The following is an 11,236-nucleotide window of genomic DNA, read 5'->3' on the forward strand; positions in this document are numbered from 1 at the left end:
GCCACAAAGATGCTCAGAGGGCTCAAGCACATCTCCTGTGGGGATGAGGCTGAGAGAGTTGGGATATTCAGGCTGGGGAAGAAACAGGTATTAGAAATAAATTCTTGACTGTGAGGGTGGTGAGGCACTGAAACATATTGCTCAGAGGAGTTAATGGATGCCCCATCCCTGGAAAGCCAGGCTGAATGGGACTGTGAGCAACCTGATCCAGAGAAAAGTGTCCTTGGCTCATGGCCAAGGGATTGGAACTAGATAATCTTAAAGGTCCTTTCCAACACAAATCATTCTGTGGTTTACAAGAATTCATCATGTCACAGGTGATCTGTCACAGCTGTTCTGTCACTGTTACATGGAGCACTGTATCCTGCAACTGAAAAAGCTTTCTTAGTATCAGTACAACTACGCAGAACACAAGAGTATTCAGCTACACAGACCGAGTGCTGAACAACTGACTACTCTGGTGCCTTATGTGCACAAGCAACTCTGGTGAAGTATTAAAGAGAAATTCAGGATAACACTGCCACTCTCAATGCTGATGATGCAAGCTTATTTCATTTTCATTTTAATTTAGTGAGCTCTCACTGAAATGAAAGACTCCCTGAAAGCTTTATAGCATGAAGTGAAATGGCAAATTAAATTGAAATTGAGATAATCCCCAGAAATGTATACAAAACTAAAGCAACTCAAAGTCTAGACACCTTTCAGACTGGCAAGTTTTTATAAAAATGAGAAAAAGCAATCTCCTATAATTCTCAAGCTTTTCAACCTGTCTGAGGACATCCCAGAATGCACCACATTGTGTTTACACTATCATTGCAATGGGACTACGCAGATCTCTATCACAGAATGAAGTACTATTGAAACGTGAACCCAAAGCACCAGAGAATTTCACATACAGGAGTTGAAAAAACCTATTTCCTCTGTCTACTTTATTGAGATCACATATCACAAGTATCCATGTAGTTTGCACTTCAGTATTTTCAAATAGCAGCATTTGCTTGTTTGAAAGCCAAAGCAAAATCTCTGTTCAGGTAGGAAAGTTGCTCAACTCTGCAAGTTTATTTTTTCAAGTCTGTGTAAAACTGTTTCTGCAGCAAAACTACGATAAGTGAAAACCCACAAGGAATCGCATTCTGGCTGTACAGATGTGCACAGAAGGAATATAAGCCCCAGGAATGAAAGTAGATTTCCCAGTAGGCAAAGTTGAGCTGTAGTTTCAGTTAAGTCTTCAGTGAAATTTTTGAAGCAGAGAATATGATGATTCCCCAGGGAAACCACACAGCCACAATGCCTTCGCATATTTAAAGATTATCATTCAGGGCTTTTAAATCAAGCTCTGTGTTTCCATTAATCCACTGAGCTGCCAGCCCAATCTCACACTGGCAGGCTCACTGCTCTGTAACAATTGAGAGCTTATTAAATATTAAGGTCTTAATCTTAAGTACTTCTGTTTGACTGAGAAATTCTAAACAGCACACCGAAGATAAACATTTTCTCACTAATATATATATATATATATACACACGCATCTACAGAGAGAGAGAGCAGTATTAGATAAAGGCAAATGTCCCCAAAATAGCAGGAGAGTTGTGTAATAAATTCATTCATTTTAAAGCAGCCCATACATCCCCACAGTCACATCCCCTTCCAGTTATCTAGATCCAGCTTTCGCAGGTTTACCTCTGAAGGACAAAAGCTCACCTCTCTCCTGGCCATGAAATGCCAGCTTAGGAATTAGAAAGATGGTCACAGCAGGATTCACACTACTCTCATAATGCTACACTACAGGTAAAGAGAAAGACAAACTGTTTTAAATACATTTAAAACTGGACCAGAAGCATGCCAGGTACTTGACTTTCCATTCCATTGTTTACAAAAGCATTCACCTAAGATAGCTTTTGCTTAAAAAATAGGTTAAAATGCATGTACTGGATGTGCATCCAGTACAAGATTTTCTGAAAAATCATTTTATACCTAACAGGGACAGGGGTCATCTAGTCAGATGCTTTACTTTCCTCTTGTATTTCAGAAGGATCACTTTAGATCCAGAACAACTTTGGGTGGGTTGGGCGAAACCAGGAAAGCTTTTAGCAGTAATTTTTAGATTTTTCATACTAATAAGGCTTTCCACTAGACCCAACAGTAGAAGAGATGGTGACTGAGAAAATGGCCAGCAGCAAATGAGGGTCCTGTTTCAGGATCTGTCCTCTGAAAAGGATGCTGAGTGCTGAAATGCCATTTGCCTCTTACACAGAAGATGTGTAGTGCAAGCACTGCTGCCCCCTGAAGCAGGCCTGTGCTATCACAGGAGTGTGGCTTGTTACACTGTCTATGGAACAAGACTTTCCCAGATCACAGAACTCCTCTGCCTTCTTTCTCTGCTTCCCTCTCTTCAACCCAAGCCCTCTGCTGGAACCAGACGTGCTCCTCTCCTCACAGCATCACCATTCCCCTGAGGGCTGGCATGCTGAAACCTCTCTGCCAGGAATCAGGGCCACATCAGCTTCCCTACAAACAAACTTCAATTTCTCTTTCTAGACAAGCTCAGACATCAAACAGTGGTCAGGCAGGCATTACACCACAGGAGCAAAATGTAGAGCTTGCCAAGAAATGAAAGAAATACAGAGCTTAGAGCCTGTGCAAACCTAGAGATGGATCAAAACTAGAATAGAAGAATTAGTGCTGAGGTAAAACACAATGAAGCAAAACACCAAGCAGCTGCCTGAGGCTCTTTCAGCAGAGAGCTCAGCACAGGCTGGTGGATACCCTGTCCTGCTCTATGCCAGTGGACACCACCCTGACACGGGCAGCACGTGGGCACTGTCATTCCCATCACAATATTTACACATGGGCCCAAGAGAGTAGTTGCAAAACCAGCATACTCACAAAAATTTTCCATTATTTTGTCAGATCTCAAAATGCAAACTACCATTTGGATCCATTTTGGCCAGAGGTTTAGCTGAGACTCAGCCTCATGTTTCCCTGAGCTGTGGCATCTACAGGGCCATTCAGTATAGGACAAAGTACTTTCAATTCCTGATATCCACAAATAACATCTCAGAAAAGCAATTTCTGCAGTTAAAGTGCAATAAAGTAACAAGGTACTGAGGCCCAGAAAACACTTCAAGCCCCCTGGAACAGATAATACAGTATGCAGAATTATGTAACTCATTTTGTACTGCAAGTCAATCCCTTTATTAAAAGGGGATTACAACAACCACAGCATTTGGTGTCATTCACAGACACATAACCCATGTATTAACTCCTGAATATGCAAAACTCAATTTGATGATATGCAGCTGCAGTCTGCTTGTCCTGCCTCCCATTCCCCCTCCCCCAAGTTTTTTACCAACAAGAATGTCAGTAGCTCAGATTTAAATTTCTAAAGAAATGGGGGTTTAACATTTACCCAGAATTCTGTGAATGTCTGTCCTTCCTCCACTAGTGGCCCATATGGCCAGAAAATTGTAAGGTCTGCAGTGAGACAAAGTTTAAAATAAATAAATTATATTCAAACTCCTTTGTAAGACCTACAGGCTAATTCTTGAAACAACACGGATTTAATAATGAAATGTTCTTCCATTTATCAAGAGGGTTTTTTTTTTCCCCCAGTCATTTACTTTGGATTGTTCATGCTCTATTCCATACATGAATATCTATTTTATAAAGACTAACTACACATGTTTACAAATGGTTCTTTATGTAAAAACAGAATCATTTTAATGAACAAAACACTTGAGGTGAAAAATAGCTTGAAGAAAACTGATGTATTATTTAGGTAAGCACAGGAAGGAATTATTCTGATAATCTGCAGAACAATCCATGACTTATTAAATAAAAATAATCTTTTCAGCTTCTTTCTAAATAATTTCTTTTATAATCTGGTCTCTTCATAAGTATGCCAAGTTTCCCTTGCCATAAATTCTATTCCAATAATAATGGCAAATGATTGAGACATTTATCAGGACACAGGTAATCTGAAAGCTACACCAAACATCCTTCCTCAGGGTGATGCACATTTGATGGGCTATTAATGGCATCCTTTCAGCTGAGCATCCCAGGTTTTACTGTCTGGCAAAAAGCAAAGTTTTACAGTGGAAGAAAAGCACTGCATAGAGAGACACTCCAAGGGCTTACCAGGTGCTGGTGCTTTCAGTGCTGCATTTCCAGACTGCTCCAGTACAACCAGAAATTCAGAACCATTTTCACATGCGGGGAGTCAAGCTGCTCTCCTCCTGCTCTGTCAGTGGGTGCAGTCAGTCTGAGGAACATATCCCCATCACCAGGAAGAAACTGCCCACATTTAAGTGCCTGACACCTGCACTGTGGAATGCCTCACAATAAGCAAAGCTTTCATTATTTTGGGGTTGCCCTGAAATAAATAAATTCTTTCAGATGCTACTATCTATTTCCAGAAAAGCCCCAAGTGAGTTATTTAATGCTGCCTGTGCAAATAACCTTAAAACCCTTTTTTATTACAAAAATAGCATTTTCAATAAAATCTGGCTAAGCTACACAATTTCATGGCATAGCTCTGTTCTCAGAAGTGTTCTCATTGTGCAGAACAAACATCTACTCTTCCATTCCAAATAATGGTTTTAAACTTGCTGCAGGATGGGAAGAAGGCATTACTACTTTCTTTATTCCTCCTATTCTTGCTGAGTCTACACAACATGAAGCAGAATTATGTTTTCATTTGAGATTCATCAAAAGAGCTGCAGTCAAGCTGAGCTGCACTGTTAAATTCTGTTTTAATTAGAAACAGCAAAAATCCTTGAAAACAAATGGGCTCCCAAATATGCAAGTCAGTGGCAAAATGGTCCCTGAACATCAGCAGCGACTGAATGTCAGCAGAGGAAAAAAAAAAAAAAAGCAAAAAAGCTTTCACTTACAGAGAAAACAGCTTGGAAATGAAAGCTGACCAGCAGTTTGACTCAGACATCAAACACAGAGACCAAAAAGTCAGTCTTGAAAGAGAGAAGTACATCCCCTGAAGCACATACACTATGAAGCTTAAAAAGCACAAGGTTAGCCTGGCAAACATGATCCACTACAGATCCTGCTCCCTTCTGTCTTTTCAGCTTACCCAGACAACATGCAGAAAGACCAGGTCAGGATGGAGAGAGGATGCCCAGGAGTAACAATTCACCTTATGACAGGAGGACTAACACACCATTATGCTCCCTTTGAAGTGTGACATCATGACTAAGAAAATAATCAGGCCTTTTAAAGATCCAGCTACTCTCTGTGGCTCTATGACTTATTGCAGTAGTTATTTCCTCTACCTGATTGCATGCTGTACAAATTACTATTTCCATTTATGCTTTGCATAACAACTTGTCTTCATATCTACAACCATTTTTCCTCAGTGTGTCGTGGTGAGGGGAAGGACACATCAGTTCTCACAGAACCACTCAGAATAGCAGTGTGCTCTGTTCACTCTGACATGCCCACAACCCCAACTAGATGCCAACAGATTGTTCTGCAGTGAGTGATTTCGAGAAGACCCTCACAGTGTCAGTGATGAAGGGACCTTACTTTGCTCTGGCTTGCTCAACTCAGCAGCAGGGTCTAGCCAGCATGTGGTAGGAGACAGAATCATAGAATATCCACAGTTGAAAGGGACCCACAAGGATAATTGAAGCCCAACTCCTGTCCCAGCACAGCACAGTCCCAAGAGTCACAACACGTACCTGAGGATGTTTTGCCCAAATGTTTCTTGAACTCTGTCAGGCTTGGTGTCCTTACCACTTCCCTGGGGAGCCTGTTCCAGTGCTTTAACATGCTCTGGGTGAAGAAACTTTTCCTAATATCAACCCTATATCTCCCCTGACACAGCTTCAGGCCATTCCCTTGGGTTCTGTCACTGGGCACCAGAGAGAGGAGATCAGGATCTGTCCCTCTTCTTCCCCTCACAAGGCAGCTGGAATTGCACTGAGGTCTCCCCTCAATCTCCTCAGGCTGAACAAAGTGACCTCAGCTGCTCCTTGTATGGCTTGCCCACTAGACCCTTTACCTTCTTTAGATGCTTTCTAATACCTTTATATCTTTTTTATATTGTGGCACTCAAAACTGCCCCCAGCACTCAAGGTGAGGCTGCCCCAGTGCAGAGCAGAGGGGACAATCCCCTCCCTTGCCCAGCTGGTGATGCTGTGCCTGATGCCCCGCAGGACACCCAGGGTAAAAAACCCGGGCTCCCATTTGACTTTGAGACAGATTTACTATCTGGCACTGCAAAAGTAATTTTCTCTTTCCACTTTGTCGGCCAGGTCTGTTTAAGGCTCTGTGCTCTTTGGAACACTGTCCACTCTACCTTTTTTCCCCAAGGCAGTTGCCCCTAACAACCAAGGGCTCTGAGAAGGAGAAGGAAAAGGCTTCTCATACAACTCGGATTATTTCCTCTCCTATCCATGATGACTTTAATACTGCACACACTTGAAGCTCAGATTATACACTAATACGTATATAATATGGGAAGGCAACAAGTATTTACAATATTCATGTTGTCATCTACAAAATTCATTCAATAACTCTCAGCACTCTGCTAAAAATCACTGGGTAAAACCATCAGAAAAGTCACCTCAGTTTTGACAAATACATATGCCAAGGACAGAGCACAGACTGCCAAAATACTTCACAGTCCTAGGGTCCAAGACAGACAATGCTCAAAAATGCAGAGGGATCATTGTGGAACACAGGGGTTTGGGTTTCATCTTGCTAAGTCTCTCTCTCTGCAGGTCCTACAGAAGGAAGAAAAGGAGGAATTGCATTTTTTCTGAAAGAATTGTTCTGCACCATTCCCTCACTCTCAAGCAGCCATAAACACACTGTTTCTCTACTCTTCCCTGCCCACCACCTTAAGACACATGGGTAGATAAGCTCACTTGCTGCAGTCAAGGGGAAAAGAAGAAATCTGAACACAAAACTGTGACCTTGCTCAGAGATCAGAAGTTTAGGCACTGTGTATTAGACCCAACAGCAAAGTTTTCATTCTGGGGAGGATGATTATTCTCCCTGCCACTTTATATATTTATTTAACTCTCACTAAAGCAATTCAAAAAGCTGGTTCAGTAAAAAAAAACAAACACCTCTTAAAAATTACTGATCATTCCCTCTTGTATCAAAGGCATTAATTTCAAATCTTAAAGCAAATGAAAAAGTTACAATTTAACCCTCAGAGCTTTAAAATAGTTAATAAACTGCTAAAACAGGCTTTCAAGACATGCTCAGCCAATCTCCTGTGTGCAATTGCATCCTCACACCAACCACAATTTCAGGGTTGATGTGAATGGAGAAAGGAGGAATTAGATAGAATTTTAAATCCTGACCCACTGTTTGACTCAGAAAGTCCATCTAAAACACTTCCCAGGTAACAGCAAATGCAATTTCATTTTAGCAGAAAGTTCTGAGCTATAAATCAGAAGTGGGATGCAGAGGCCTCATACTGCAGACAACAATTTAGTGTTGTGATTCTGAAAGCACCATTAAATAAAACACTTTAGAGTGTTAATTTCAGCTAATTATATCAGCAATATACCCAGGCTCAAAAAACCAAGAAGGATTTTAAGCTGGATCTACAGTTGTAAGATGTGATACAATATATTTGTAAAGGGAGACTGCTACTCATTTATGAAGAGACTATTTACTTATGCTAGCAGAAGTGCTCTGCAGGAACTGTGCCAAACACCTCCATCTGGTTCCTCAGTAGCTCTAGTTCTAGTGCAAAGACACTTTGGCATTCACTTAGCCAAGATCATCAGTTGTTTTAATGAGGAAAATGAAAAATATTATTAGCACAAAGATTTTTCCATATTAAGACATGAAAGAGCAGAGCAAAAATAACACAACCACTTGTTTTACGCAAAAGCTCCCACCACAGGAACTGAAACAAGGGGGAAATCAGGGCAGAGGTAGCTGCCATGAGCAGAGCTGAGCTTTGTCACCCTTCCTCCCACAATATCACTCCAATAACTGTAGGGATTAGGGAGCCAGCTTTACAAATGGCATAAATTACTCTCTCCTCCTCTCTCTCCGTGTGGTCACACAACACTCCCAGGCATCTTTTCCCTAACTTCCACAGCACAAGGATGCCAATTTGCTACTGCTGGGCCTTCATATACTCATGATATACAAACATGTCTGCTCACAGAATTTGTTTTATTCAGCCTCCAAAGGAACAAAGGAAAACACAAAAATATTGCAAAACCTGTAATATTATAGCCACATCATCTACAGCAACTTCTCTACTCCACATGAGTTCACCTGAAAAATCAGAGAAGATGCTGTAAAGATTGGGTGAAAATGGACACACACAGTCCTAAATAATATCTTACACTGGGCAGTAATTCTATCTATTGGCTATTTTTAGTCACAGTCCCATCCTCCACAGCTGCAAGCAAACACAGCATATAATGGAGTATATGCTTTTCACCAGTGCACTACAAGAAAACTGACTACAAGAAAACTGACTGCAATATATTAAAAGTCCTACCTAGACCTTTCCTAAATGAGACTGTAAGGAAGAATAGAAAAGTAGTAATTGAAAAGCTGAAAGTTAGCAATGTTTGTATGGAGTTTTTTTTAAATGCTCTAACACTTGAAAATAAAGGAAAACAAAATTCAATACTACCTTTTGGAGCAGGATGAGCAGCAGAGGTAACCATAATGTGTAGACTTTACATACTGGAGGAAACTTGAAATCCCATAATCTGCACTAACCTTTGAGGAAGGTGAGGCAGCACATTCAGCCAGTCCCTGCTGCAGCCATACACAGAGCAGAAACTTAACACCAAAAGATGACAAAGCTGGAAAATTAGATATCCCAGCTCTGAGAAAGTGCTCATGGATTTGCAGAAAAATGCAGCAATCTGGGAAGACTTACAGCAAGTCACTTATGCAAAAAACCCCATGGTGTGCAGTCTAGACATGATAGGGTCTGTGCCCTTCTGCCAGTATGTGTATGTCCAGTGAGATTAGTGGCTTCTGGCAAATGAAATAAGGAAAATCAGGAGGTCTCTAGAAAGACAATATGCTGCTTATTTACTCTAAATATTTCCACATGATCCTCATTACAGCTCTCAAAAAATCAGGTGGGCAAGGTAATAAATGCCCTGTGATTAAACTCTGCTCACACCTGTGCCCAGCTGGAAACTCACAGAGGGACAGGGTTTTAGTTTATGTTCTGCCTTCCCACACTAGACAATTGCTAAATTTTACTTCATTTGAACTCCACACAATGAGGGAATAAAATATGATAATCTATGTGCCACATGAAGGCAGCTCAAAAGTGCCCATCTGCTTTGGTCTCAGCAGTTAAATGGAGAATAAGTTCTAACATGCTGGAAGTCAAAGCTGACTTTAAAAGCTCTAAAAAGCTCTTTAAAAGCTTTAAAAGGTCTTCATTAAGAGTTTGTAAGAAACATCCTTGTTTGTTTATAGGAAAAATAGCATACAAGTGTTTCTACAGTATTTTTACTAAAACAATTGTCAGTTACACTGCAACCAATTAGATATTGAAATATATCAAGAAAAGGTAACTGATATAAGTAGGAATATAAAACAACAAACTGTTTCAAATTTTGAGTCTTAGATTTCATTCACCTGCATTTTTGTGCAAAATAACATTTTGTTATAATGTTCTCATTCCAATAGAATATATTTAAAAACACATTTTGCTTTTAATTTCATATACTAACAAGGTAAGTGATGTTAATTATTTTTGCAACTGTTTGAGTAAGCAGCATTAATCCAGTTGTATTCCAGCTATTTTTTTTATGTTTTTCCCCAATGCAGACTATCAAAGTGATTGCCTGGCAGACTACAAAACACCAATTCAGGCTTATTTAATTTGCACTTATTACATATAAAAGAAATCACTGAAGGAATGTTATTTTCAGCAAATAGTTGCATACAACCTCTTCAGGCTGCAGAGGTAGGATCCATCTGCTTTGTGCTGCCATTTGTTTAACTGAAGTCACAGAGCTGTACTGTGTATTAATCAAAACAGTAAACATCAAAAGACATGTTCCAAATTCAGGAGAGACTGTAATTACAGTTCCTGTGAACATCCATTAGCTTTGCAGTCTCTACAGATGAGCATGCACAAAACACTTCCCCCACTCTTACAAATAGTTGCCACTGGTAGCTCACACCAGAAATGAGAAAAGCATTTCATATTTTTGCTTGAGCCTATAAACACTAAATTGTTACAACTCACTCAACAATTCTTTATAACTAAGAAGTGGTTAGAGAAACTGTTTTAGTATTCATCCTTTGGTCTACCTTACCACATTTTCTCTTCTCTTTCTCTCCCAATTTTCTTACCTGGAAGCTACACTTGGTTCTGCAGTTTCACACCTATACGTGATAAAAAAAGAAACTATAACATGAAATACTGTAGCAATTTTTCTTGAAGAGTAGCACCTCCCAATGAGAGACGAGAAACATTCAAGTTACATTCCACAATTCTCTGTTAAATATTTGTAATCTCCTTACAAAGACACTAGGGCAGGTCAAGTTTTCAAGATACACTTACCACAGGAGATAAGATGGGATGCTGTTCTCCCACAAGAATGGTCCATGTGGTCCTACAAGCACCCAGATAAGTCCTCTTTTCTGTCTCAGTAATATATTTAGTTGTATACAGACACAACCCCTGCCCAATACCTGTTCAAAGGCCGTGTGTGATGATAACTGACAATAAAAATACCAGCTTCGTATCAAAGGCCAGCTGCAAGAATCAGCTGCTACTTCTTTTTCTCAGTTTTAATGCAATAAAAATTGTGCAGAAAAATGTATTTATCTTAACCCTGCATAAGTCTCACCCAAAAAAGAAAATCACCCAGAAATACAAGAGCACATGTCAGTTGGAAAGTTCTCCATTGGCATCAGGTAGAGAATGTAAAGATACCTTTACATTCATTGTGCTTGAGATCTTATACAAATACAAGGAAATTCTTCTTGCAAGAGAGGAAATTTCTTGCAACAAAATTTTTCTTGCAACAGAGGCCAGATAGAGGAAACATTTTTTTAAATGTATCTTAGAAAACTTAATGATAATATACCGTGTTCAAATAAAGACTTCCATTTCACTGCCTGCTATTCCAGGTGTAAGATGTTTTAATAGAAACACTAAATATTTCTCCCCAGTCATACCCTTGATCCTTTATGACCAGTATCTTTGGCCTTGCCCTGCCAAGTACCTCATTTTAGGAACACTTGCTTTTTTTATCTAGGA

Source organism: Melospiza georgiana, chromosome 6 (assembly GCF_028018845.1).
Source record: "Melospiza georgiana isolate bMelGeo1 chromosome 6, bMelGeo1.pri, whole genome shotgun sequence".
NCBI lineage: Eukaryota > Metazoa > Chordata > Aves > Passeriformes > Passerellidae > Melospiza > Melospiza georgiana.